Source organism: Geotrypetes seraphini, chromosome 1 (genome assembly GCF_902459505.1).
Source record: "Geotrypetes seraphini chromosome 1, aGeoSer1.1, whole genome shotgun sequence".
NCBI classification, from domain to species: Eukaryota; Metazoa; Chordata; class Amphibia; order Gymnophiona; family Dermophiidae; genus Geotrypetes; species Geotrypetes seraphini.
Genome location: NC_047084.1, coordinates 535,178,734 through 535,191,654, shown reverse-complemented (window position 1 = coordinate 535,191,654; position 12,921 = coordinate 535,178,734).

Here is a 12,921-nt window from a genome sequence, read left to right as displayed (position 1 = left end):
TTATAGGTATCATTAAGCCTATATTTTGCGCCAGGGTATGTACTGGGTCCTCCCAGAGCTCATGGAAAAACTCCCAGATTGGTTGTGGCTAGAATGGCAACTCATGTCTCCATTACGCCTTTGCCATATGCTCAGTATCAAAATGCCTAGTTACAGTAAAGATAACAGAATATTAGCTGATACATGGAAAACATTGCGATATGTAAGTAATTTAACAACTATTCCAATTCACAAATCTTCAAATCAATCTATATGGCTGAACTCCAAGATTCAAATTGACGGAGAAAGGCTCGTCTGGAAGCATTGGATGATAGCAGGAATACGTTTATTAGATGATGTTATCTCTAATGGTAAAATGCTTGAATTTTCACAGTTGCAACATAAATATGGCCTTAATAAATCAGAAAGTTTTAGATGATTGCAACTGAAGCAGGCCATTCAGGCAGGGTTTCCTGACTGGAAAAACCTTAATAATCAATATAGTATGGAGTTCTTATGCTTTCAGGCGGACTTCTTGGGTCACCAGGCTGCCCAGTGCTATAAATTGCTGACTGGATTTATTAAAAAGAAACTAAACACTGGTCTGAGAGACATTTGGAGCATTGAGATTAAGCATCAAATTACTGCTTCTCAAAGGCCTCAATGGACTTGGAGGATGAGATGTACAGTGTCGGCATCTTTGAGACAAACTTGTTTTTTTCTGTTACATAGAGCATTATGGTCTCCTGTTTAGTTACAAAAATTGGATAGCTCTAAGTCTAATAAATGTTGGCACTGTCATCCCGAAGCAGGGACTTTAGATCATTTATTATTCTATTGTCCATTTATTATGCATTTTTGGAAATCAATTTAGGACCAAATTAATTGTTTATTAGACAACCCAGTGGCATTATTATACGATACTGTGCTGTTTGGTATGGCAATGAGAGCAAAAAGTCGGATTTCTACAAATAATAACAAATTATTACTTATAATGACTGGGGTTGCCATTCAACAAATTACGTATAATTGGAAAAATTGGAGTAGATTAAATTATAATTTTTGGTGGAATTCCTTATGTCATATTTATAAAATGGAGAGATTTATTGCAATACAGCGGGGATGTATCAGGAAATTTCAAGATGTGTGGGAGCCATTAACAAAGTATTGTACTGATTAGATGACATTTTTTCCCTTAAATTTACAAGTTCAATTGTGAGAGGGGGAGGGGGTAATTTTATTGTTACTTATTGTATAAGGTATTGATTATATGATAGGAAAGGGTGGGAAGGGTGGGAGATAAGAGCATATCATTTATACCATTGATGATTATTAAGTGATATATTTATTATTAATTTGTTTGGACATATTGTCACACTTACTGTAAGTTTGAAAATGAATAAAGAATTTAAAAAAAAAAGATTCAACACCAACCCCCCCCAAAAAAACAACAACACAAAAACCAAAAAAACAACGAAGTATAAAATTCAAAAGGGCAGACTAAATTTTAAAAATAAAACTAAATCAGTTAAAGTCATCTTTAAAAAGAAAGCACTTTAACTTGCTCTTAAATCTGTTTATAAGACGTTCTTCTCATAGATAAATGTGCAAGGAATTCTAGGTTTGTGGTGCTGTGACAGAAAGAATATATTGTTGACATGTACTAATTATTTTAAGAGAAGGAACTGTCAATAAATGTTGATCACTAGATCTGAGCGTTCTGGCTGGATCATAAGGAACCAAGAGTCTATCGATAAACACTGGAGCTTTAAAAAGAGATTTCAAAGTTAACAGACATATTTTATAAGTAATGCGATGAGCTACCGGAAGCCAATGTGCTTTTTTAAGAGGCGAGACATGGTCATATTTCTTAGCATTCATGATGAGCTTAATAGAGGCAGTTTGGATGATTTGTAAGCATCTTATTTCTTTTTGAGTAATGCCGTTGAATAGGGCATTGCAATAATCAATTTTTGAAATGACCAAAGAGTATATTAGAATATTAATTGATTTAGACTCCAAAAATTTTGAGACAGAGCATGGAGTCGTAGATATAGGAGAATATGTTTATTTGATGGCATATAAATTGAGAGCAATCATTTTACAAAAGCATACAGAGAAAAAGAGCAGCTTCATGTGGGGTGTTACATACAGTATTTAAATCCAAGATTATATAAAATTATGGGACTCATTTTCAAAAAGAAAGAGTGTCATAAAGGGGCAGATGGACGTTTTTCTCCCAAACCCTTCCAATTCACTATTTTTGAAATGCATTTTGTACATGGATTTCTATGGTGGCTGTCTGCAGTGTATCTAAATCTGAAGGGGGCATGTAAGAAGTGTGGTTTGGGTGGGGCATTTTTCTACAATAATCCAACATTTTAGAAAACAGGGCACAATTTGGATGTTTGGGGATAGTCCTGTTTTAATAATGAATAAGTACCCAAAAAGATACTCAGAGTGACCAGATGAACACTGGAGGGATGAAGGCATGACCTTCCCCCCTCCCAATCTTCCTCAGTGGTTACTGTGACCCCTTCCAGCCCCCAAGGATGTGAATAAAATAGTACATACCTGCCTATATGATAGCTTCAGATGTTAAGACAAGTCCTAGTAGACCAGCAAGCAGGTTCCTGGAGTAGCCTAGTGGGTGACTATAGAGATGGGGATTCAGGTCAATATCTCACTTTTACTACACTTATGGTAAAATATGTGAGCTTTCCAAAATCCACCCAAATCCCACTGTACCTACATATACAATAGGTGATACCTGCAGGCATGAGGGCTATTGGTGTGGTTTATAGTTGGGTCCAGTTGGTTGGGTAGTGGGTGGGTTTTGAAGAAGGGAGATCCAGGAAACTACAGACCAGTTAGTCCGACTTCAGTACCGGGAAAGATGGTAGAGGCGCTGATAAAGGACTGCATCATCAATCACCTTGGCGGACAAAACTGGGGCCCCGCCCACAGGAGGGGCCTAAGGCTACTGGGCTGATTCCGGTTGACCCAGGCGCCTCAGGCCCCACCTGTGGGCAGGGTTTGAGCCTCCTTGGCCAATCAGGCCCGAAGGCCAGCCATTCCTGGGATGGCTAGCCTGCCGGACGGACAGGCTTGGCACCCGTCCATCTGGCCAATGATTTTAAGGTATGGGGAGGGGGATTGGAGGTAGGGGTGGTCGAGGGGTCAGCGGGGGATGTTTCACGGGTCAGCGAGGGAGCCGATCGGGAGTTTTGGGGGGGCATTTGTGAGAGGGGATGCATTGAGGGCAGGAGGGCCTGGGAACCCTCCTGCCTGTATGTTAGTAGAGGTGGGGGGTAGGGGGTTCGCCTGGGCAGGAGGGCTTGGGCTCCCATCTGCCCAATCATAATCAGCGGGGGTTCGGGGTGCCGCGGGGCAAGATGGTTTGGGCTCCCTCTTGCCCTGATTGAGTCGGGGAAGGTCGGGCTCCCTGGGGCAAGAGGGCTTGGGCTCCCTCTTGCCCCGATCGTAGTTGGGGGTTCAAGGTGCCGCTAGAGCAAGAGGGCTTGGGCTCCCTCTTGCCCCGATCGAAATTGGTGGGGCCAGGAGGGCTTGGGCTCTTTCCTGGCCCGATCGTTGTAGGGGGGTATGGATTCTGTAACCGGTGTTGTTTTTGACAGACACCGGTTATAGAATCCAGCTTTTAGGCGAAGGACTGGCTCCTCCTTCACCTAAAAGCTCTTGTTTTGGGCGTTTGGGACTTAGGCTTTTTTTTGGTTGATTATATGTTGTTAGTGTAGACGTAGTGGTGGTCTGGGCATTTAAACAGCTGAACATAGAGGCAGGCCATTATAAAAAAAAAAAACCCTCATTTTGGACGTTTTTTTTTTTTTATAATGGACATTTTCCCTGCTTCTACTTTCAATGTTTAAGGCCTTAGGCCAAAAGGGGACTTAGACCCTTTTTTTGATTATGCCCCTCCATGGAATCAAATGCTGCTGTATGATCTAATGAGATCAATAATACTGATTTGAGATAATCAATATAATTCAATATTGTAGTGGTAAGTGCAATAAGTAAAGTCTCTGTTCACAGTCCCATTAAATAGGCTTTCCATAAAAGACTGACAAAGTCGGAGAAGCCTTACATTGGGGACCTGCAGATTGGAGACTGCAGACTGAAGCAGAGGAGATGAATCATCTGCCACCACGCACTTGTGTTTTGCCCATTCGCTGCTCGGCCCATCTGAGCAGGAAAACTTCCCTTTAGACCAGATTTTACAGGATTTTGAGAGTTCCAAGGCCTTGGAGGCCTGACTGGGGCTGAGCCCAAAGCTTCCACCTACTTGTTTCTGCAACATGTGGAACATGGCTGCTCCTCAACCAGCAACTTTGCAAAACCAATGCAGGATCTGGGACTAGAAAAGCCTGAGTCAGATTAATCCTCACAAGTGCACTGATCAAAAATTTATTAAATTGTCAATCAAACACAACCATGGTCAAGAAATTTTTTTAAGTGTTTTTAAACACTCAAGATTGGATTCTAATCAGATATGATTTGGAAGACCATTCCAAAGTTATGGACCTTTAACTGAAAAAATGTGATCTCTAATAGATGCATATGTAATGTGTCTTCTAGAAGGAACTGTAAAAAGACTCTGTTGAAGAGAGTGAGGTGTAAAGGATGGTAAAGAAGGTATCATAGTTTTCAAGATAAGAAGGAGATCGATTAATTTGTGTCTTGAAAACTAAAAGTAGAATCTTATATGTTAAACAATGTTTAATCAGCAACTAATGAGCTGACTTCAATAATGGAGTAACAAGATCAAATTTCTTTTTTCCTGTAATAATTTTTATTGAAGTATTTTGTACCAATTGAAGATGATTTAAATCATTTTGTCTAATGTCATAATATAAAGAATAACAATAATCAAGAATGAACGAGAATATTAATAGCAGAAGGAAGTAAAAGGTGTGATATTGAATGAATAAGACAAAGTTTATAATAACTACGCTGTATCACAGTAGAAATTTGTGATTGAAAAGATAATTTCGAATCAAAAGTAACATCAAGAATTTTCAATGTTGACAAAAATTGAATTGGAGTATTAGAAAGTATCAATGAAGAAGGCAGTGATTATCCTTTGTAGAAAAAAGTAGAGCTTTTGATTTTTGAGGATTCAATGCTAGATGGTTTGTATGTAACTATAAAGAGATCAAATCTAGTTTTCAGTTTATTTCTTATACCTCTTACAAATTTGTAGTATCAATTGGATGAAGAAGTTGAATATCATCGGCATAGATGAATATAGGAAAACCAATAGACTGGGCAAGGGTAAGTAAAGGTGACATAAAGATATTACCGTATTTTCACGCAAATAACGCGCACCCGTATAAAACGCGCACACGGGTATAGCGCGCAGAAATCACGATGATATGTACAAAAACTTTGGTATACCGTGCTCACGGGTATACCGCGCATGCTGCCCGACGCTCCTTTCGCCCGCCCTGACTTTCCGTGCGCTGTCCCGACTCTCCGTTCACCCCCCCTGACTTCCGTGCACTGTCCCCCCTTGAAGGTCTGTCCCCATCCTGAAAGCCTGATGCCCCCCCCGACGTCCGATACATCCCTCCCCCCGAAGGACCGCCGACTCCCCAACAATATCGGGCCAGGAGGGAGCCCAAATCCTCCTGGCCACGGCGACCCCCTAACCCCACCCCGCACTACATTACGGGCAGGAGGGATCCCAGGCCCTCCTGCCCTCGACGCAAACCCCCCTCCCCCCAACGACCGCCCCCCCCAAGAACCTCCGACCGCCCCCCCAGCCGACCCGCGACCCCCCTGGCGACCCCCACGACCCCCCCACCCCCCTTCCCCGTACCTTTGGTAGTTGGGCCAGAAGGGAGCCAAACCCTCCTGGCCACGGCGACCCCCTAACCCCACCCCGCACTACATTACGGGCAGGAGGGATCCCAGGCCCTCCTGCCCTCGACGCAAACCCCCCTCCCCCCCAACGACCGCCCCCCCCAAGAACCTCCGACCGCCCCCCCCAGCCGACCCGCGACCCCCCTGGCGACCCTCACGACCCCCCCACCCCCCTTCCCCGTACCTTTGGTAGTTGGCCGGACAGACGGGAGCCAAACCCGCCTGTCCGGCAGGCAGCCAACGAAGGAATGAGGCCGGATTGGCCCATCCATCCTAAAGCTCCGCCTACTGGTGGGGCCTAAGGCACGTGGGCCAATCAGAATAGGCCCTGGAGCCTTAGGTCCCACCTGGGGGCGCGGCCTGAGGCACATGGGCCCAACCCGACCATGTGCCTCAGGCCGCGCCCCCAGGTGGGACCTAAGGCTCCAGGGCCTATTCTGATTGGCCCACGCGCCTTAGGCCCCACCAGTAGGCGGAGCTTTAGGATGGATGGGCCAATCCGGCCTCATTCCTTCGTTGGCTGCCTGCCGGACAGGCGGGTTTGGCTCCCGTCTGTCCGGCCAACTACCAAAGGTACGGGGAAGGGGGGTGGGGGGGTCGTGGGGGTCGCCAGGGGGATCGCGGGTCGGCTGGGGGCGGTCAGAGGTTCTTGGGGGGGGGCGGTCGTTGGGGGGGAGGGGGGTTTGCATCGAGGGCAGGAGGGCCTGGGATCCCTCCTGCCCGTAATGTAGTGCGGGGTGGGGTTAGGGGGTCGCCGTGGCCAGGAGGGTTTGGGCTCCCTTCTGGCCCGATATTGTCGGGAAGTCGGCGGTCCTGCCGGGGGGGGGATGTATCGGACGTCGGGGAGTCGACCGGGCAAGAGGGCTTGGGCTCCCTCTTGCTCCGATCGTGGATGCGGGTGCGGGTGGGAGCGCGTGCGAGTGGTCGTTTGGGGTGGGGGTGCGAGCGGTCCTGCTGGGGGGGTGAATCGGGCGTCGGGCGGGGTGGGAACTATGTTTTAAAACTTTTGTATACCGCGCTCACGCATATAACGCGCGAGGGGTATGCGCGGTAGGTAAAAACGCGTATAACGCGCGCGTTATATGCGTGAAAATACGGTAAATAGAATAGAAACAAAAATTTACACTTGTGGTACCCCACAAGGTAAAGTAAAAGGTTCAGTGTATTGATCTTGCAGTTTTAATCTGTAATATCTCTTAAGTAGGATTTAAACCATTTCAGAGCTATATCAATAAAATGATATCACTTAAACAACATAATAGAATATCATGATCGATGGAATCAAATGCTGCTGTATGATCTAATTAGATCAATAATACTGGTTTGAGATGATCAATATAATTCAATATTGTAGTGGTAAGTGCAATAAGTAAAGTCTCTGTTCACAGTCCCATTAAGTAGGCTTTCCATAAAATACTGACAAAGTCGGAGAAGCCTTACATTGGGGGCCTGCAGTCTGAAGCAGAGGAGATGAATCATCTGCCACCACGCACTTGTGTTTTGCCCCTTCGCTGCTCGGCCCATCTGAGCAGGATCACTTCCCTTTAGACCAGATTTTACAGGATTTTGAGAGTTCCAAGGCCTTGGAGGCCTGACTGGGGCTGAGCCCAAAGCTTCTGCATCCTTCCTTCTGCAACATGTGGAACATGGCTGCTCCTCAACCAGCAACTTTGCAAAACCAATGCAGGATCTGGGACTAGAAAGGCCTGGGTCATCCATAAGAGTCAGTCACTAGCAAAACTGAGCATCTTTGATGCAGAAAAAAAAGATTTTTAAATTAGACCGCTAAAAATCCAAGATGGCTGCCATCAAAAACATCGTATCAAAAATAGGCTGTTGGAGACAACAAAAAAATAAAAAATAGTGATTTTAGGGTTTTGGAGGAGGGGAACCTGAGTTCTAACCTGAGAAACCTCTAAAACTTAAACCTACAGCGCACCCCCCCTCCCCCATGGTGCCTGTTTGCTTGAATTGGCCTGGTTGCAAGGAAAGGATTTCTGCCTCAGAAATTGCACAGATCTCAATTGTCGAAGGAACTCTTTTGGCTGTCGGTCAGACAGATCACGACCACTGCCTGTTACCTCCGAGATTCCTCATGCAGTGAAGGGGGGAGAAATTACACAGCCGGCTACCTGATACTTAGAAGGTTCTTACTCAGAAGCCACAAAGCCTGCGCTCACGCTGCTGCTAAAATCAGGAAGTGAATGGCTCCCTGGGGGACAGACCCTGAACTCCTGAACGGACCTAAAGCAGACTGGCTCTACAGGTACTCTATGAGATTGTTCTGGGAGCATAGTCCTTTCTTGCAGGAATGCATCCTTTCCCTGACAGAACAAGCATGGAACCTTTGAGCACTGAAGCCATGAAGAATTTCAAAAATCTGACAAAAAAATACCTGAAAATAATAAAGAGAAGCAGAGCATAGCAAAACTTACCTTCTGGGTTCGGTTGCAGAAAGAAAAACTGAGGGGGGTGCTGTTTTTCACTGCAGAAGGGGAGGATTTTCAAGTTCTTAAAGTGATACCCTTCTGCAGTTTTGTATGAAGTGGGAATCAACAACTCAATTATGGACTCCTTTGTATCCATAGGAGAACCTACCAGGCTTGGAACAATCCTGCTTGTTTGGAAGCCAAGGACATTTACATTGAGCCTCTCAAAAGAGGTGTATTTTTCTTCAGGAAACTTTGAGCTTCTTTTACAAAGCTGCACTAGATTTTCTTGTGTGGAAAATGCAATGAAACCCATAGGAATTGAATGGGCCCTTAGATTTCTAAAAATGCCAATTATTCTGTGATAAAAGGTATTTTGTCTGAAAAGCTTAATTATAGCAAAATCATGGTGCACTTTCCAAAAAAGCTGAAATATAATTCTACTAACCATTAGTACAAAATGTAAACTGTGGAACAGCAGGCTACAAATTTCCTTTCTTGACATGCCTCTAAAGACACAATGTTCTGTTACTGTGGTTTTTTGCCTTTCCAAGAAAAATCCTGTCAAGAAAATCAAAGGCTTTCGCATTATGTGGGTGAAAGTTTATTAATGTTATTTCCTTGAATGCATTGATATTTCTGTTTCATTCAAAGTGGTTTATTTGAATGTTAATTTTTTAAAAAACAAACCAACATAGACCATGGTTTGCAAAATGGCTTGCATCCTGTTTGTCTGTTTTGCCTGTTTACATTATAAGTTCTTTGAGCAGGGACTGTTTTCTTACTCTTTGTGACTCTGTGCAGCACTTTGTGTCTGGTAGCACTATAGAAATATTTAATAGTAGTAGAAGTATCCTACGCTAGTGTCTGCTTGAAATGAAGGGTTACGGTAGTTCACAAAAGAAAGCAATTTTATAAGTGTGGAGTGCATGTGAACAGTGCATATGTACTATTTTCTGTGCAGGTATGACAAATCAAAACAAAATTATGTGCCTATTTCCACTCTTAAAATTAACCCAGGAAATTTGTGTGCTGAAGTATATTGACCATGCACAAATTTGTTGGTTTAATTTATGCATGAGCACTGTATTTTCTGACATCTACACGTAAATGCTATTCCTTCTTCAGTTCTACTCTGGGAATACTTCCTCTAAATCCAAGGGAATTTGCATATATGGACAATACAGTGTTCCCCCAATGTTTGCAGTTGGCAGTTCGCGGTCCCGGTCATTCACGGTATTTCCGACCGTGAACCGCTGACAAGAAGAGGGCAGCAGGAGAGGCAGGAGAGAGCAGCCGAAGCGCTGCGAGTGTAGGAAATCACTCGCGGTATGCTTTGACACGCAGCTCCTGATTGGATAAGGCCTGACTTCGTGCAGGAAGAGGTGGTCGGAGTGAACCGTGAGTGATTTCCTGCACTCGCGGTGCTCTGGCTGCTCTCCTGCTGCCTTCTTCAGGCTCCCCCATGAAAAACCGTATTCGCGGTTTTTCGAGATTCGCAGGGGTTCCTGGAACAGAACCCCTGCGAATCTCGGGGGAACACTGTAACTCTATAAAGTACATTCCTGTGCAAAGAGTATACGATTCCTTATGCAGTGGTGTAACGAGAGTGAGAGGTACCCAGGGCGGTGATGCCTCGCCCCCTCCTGCCACATGCACGTGCGCCCCTTCTCTTCCCCATATTACTTTAGAAACATAGAAACATAGAAAAAAGCGGCAGAAAAGGGCTATAGCCCACCAAGTCTGCCCATTCCAAGTATCCCTCCCCCCTGAGTTTACTCCCTTAACGATCCCACATGAGTATCCCATTTTCTCTTAAACTCCGTCACGTTGCTAGCCTCTATCACCTGGAGTGGGAGTCTGTTCCAATGATCCACCACTCTTTCGGTGAAGAAGTACTTCCTGGAGTCTCCATGAAACTTCCCTCCCCTGACTTTCAGTGGATGCCCTCTGGTGGTCGAGGGTCCCATGAGCCAGAAGATATCCTCTTCTGTCTCGATGCGTCCCGTGATGTACTTATACGTTTCAATCATATCTCCCCGTTCTCTTCTTTCCTCAAGTGAGTACAGCCGCAATTTCTTTAGTCTTTCTTCATACGTGAGATCCCTGAGCCCTAAGACCATCCTGGTTACCGCTCGCTGCACCGACTCGATCCTCAGCACATCCTTTCGGTAATGTGGTCTCCAAAACTGGACACAGTACTCCAAGTGAGGCCTCACCATGGCTCTGTACAACGGCATCATAACTTCAGGTCTCCTGCTGACAAAACCTCTGCGGATACATCCCATCATTTGTCTTGCCCTGGAGGTAGCCTTCTCCACTTGATTGGCAACCTTCATGTCCTCACTAATGATCACTCCTAGATCGCGTTCCGCCGTGGTCCTAACCAAGGTCTCACCATTTAGAACATAAGTTCTGCACGGGTTTCTCTTTCCCAGGTGCATTATCTTGCATTTTTTAGCATTGAATCCCAGCTGGCAAGTAGTCGACCATTGTTCCAGAAGCAGTAGGTCGTGTGTCATATCATCATCAGGTAACAAGCTTCTGCCTACTATGTTGCAAAGTTTGGCGTCGTCGGCGAACAGTGATACCCTTCCTCTAAGTCCCCGCGTCATATCTCTTATGAATAAGTTGAATAGAATCGGGCCCAGGACCGAGCCCTGCGGCACTCCACTGATCACTTCTGATGCTTTGGTTGGGGTACCGTTCACCACCACTTTCTGAAGTCTACCGCTCAGCCAATCCCCAACCCATGTAGTTAGAGTGTCTCCTAATCCTATCGATTTCAGCTTGTTCAGTAATCTTCGATGAGGGACGCTATCAAATGCTTTACTGAAATCCAAGTATACCACGTCCAGTGACTCTCCTGCATCCAGTTGTCTAGTAACCCAGTCAAAAAAGCTAATCAGATTAGTTTGGCAGGATCTTCCCTGGGTGAACCCGTGTTGGTGTGGATCACGCAGTTTTTTTTCGTCTAGGATTGTGTCAATATTCTGTTTGATCAGTGTTTCCATGAGTTTACAGACTATAGACGTGAGACTCACTGGTCTGTAGTTTGCTGTCTCTGTCCTGCAGCCCTTCTTGTGGAGTGGGATTACATTAGCGGTTTTCCAGTCCAAGGGGACCCTTCCTGTGCTTAGGGAAAGATTGAAAAGAACAGATAATGGTTCAGCCAGGACTTCCCTTAACTCCCTGAGCATTCTGGGATGTAGGTTATCCGGTCCCATGGCTTTGTTTACTTTGAGTCTTGATATTTCTTCGTAGACGCTACTGGGCGTAAATTCGAAATCTTGAAATGGGTCTTTCTGATTATCTCCTTTCTGCAGCTGTGGACCAGCTCCCGGCATTTCGCGGGTGAACACTGAACAGAAGTATTGGTTTAGTAGTTCTGCCTTCTCAGAATCTGATTCCGCAAAGTTACCGTCCGATTTCTTCAGGCGTACTATCCCATCTTTATTTCTTTTCCTGTCGCTAATATAGCTGAAGAAAGATTTATCCCCTTTCTTAATTTTCCGTGCTAGCTCTTCCTCCATTCGGAGTTTGGCCTCTCTGACTGCTGTTTTGACAGCTTTAGATCTCTCTAGATAGTCCTCTTTTGCCCTCTCTCTGCCTAAGTGTTTGTAGGTGATAAATGCGTCTTTTTTCTGTTTAACTAGGTCTGAAATTTCTTTACTGAACCATTGGGGTCTTTTGTTTCTCTTGCGTTTATTTACTGTTTTTACGTATCGGTCTGTTGCTTCGTGTAGTATGGACTTCAGAGACATCCACATGTCCTCCACATTGTCAGATCTTGCTTGTTTATGTAGCTCCTGATGGACAAAATCTCCCATGCGGTTGAAGTCTGTGCCTCTAAAGTTGAGAACCCTTGTTGCTGTGTTTGTCTTAGGAAAACCTTTCTTGAGGTTGAGCCATACCATATTATGGTCGCTGGAGGCTAGTGTGTCTCCTACTGAGACTTCCGTGACGCTATCTCCATTGGTGAGAACTAGGTCTAGTAATGCCTGGTCCCTGGTGGGCTCCAATACCAATTGCTTGAGATTTGCTACCTTTATGGAGTTTAATATTCTTTTGCTGCTACCCGTAGTCGCGGAGAGTGTGTTCCAATCTGCATCTGGCATGTTGAAGTCTCCTAGCATTACTGAGTCCCCGCGCAGTGTGATGTTCTCTATGTCCTCGATTAATTCTATGTCTTTGTCCTCCTGTTGCCTGGGAGGTCTATATATCACACCAAGGTATAGGCATTTTTCCTTTCCTCTGGCCAGGTTCACCCAGATGGATTCCCCGGTGTATCTAACATCTGTGATTCTGGTGGTTTTGATGCTTTCCTTAGTGTATAGTGCTACTCCTCCCCCCAATTTTCCCACTCGGTCGCAACGAAGTAGGTTGTACCCTGGTATAACCATATCCCACCCATGCGATTCTGTGAACCAGGTTTCAGATATCGCTATCACGTCAAGATCAGCGTTTGCTATCTCAGTCTCTAATTCTAGAATTTTATTGCCCAAGCTGTGTGCATTAACATACATAGCCCTCCATATCTGTGAAGAGATTCCTTTATGAGTTAGTGTGGCTTCTAAATTATCAGTGATTTTACTCTCTGAATAATTGTGGATATCATTGGTACTTACCTTAG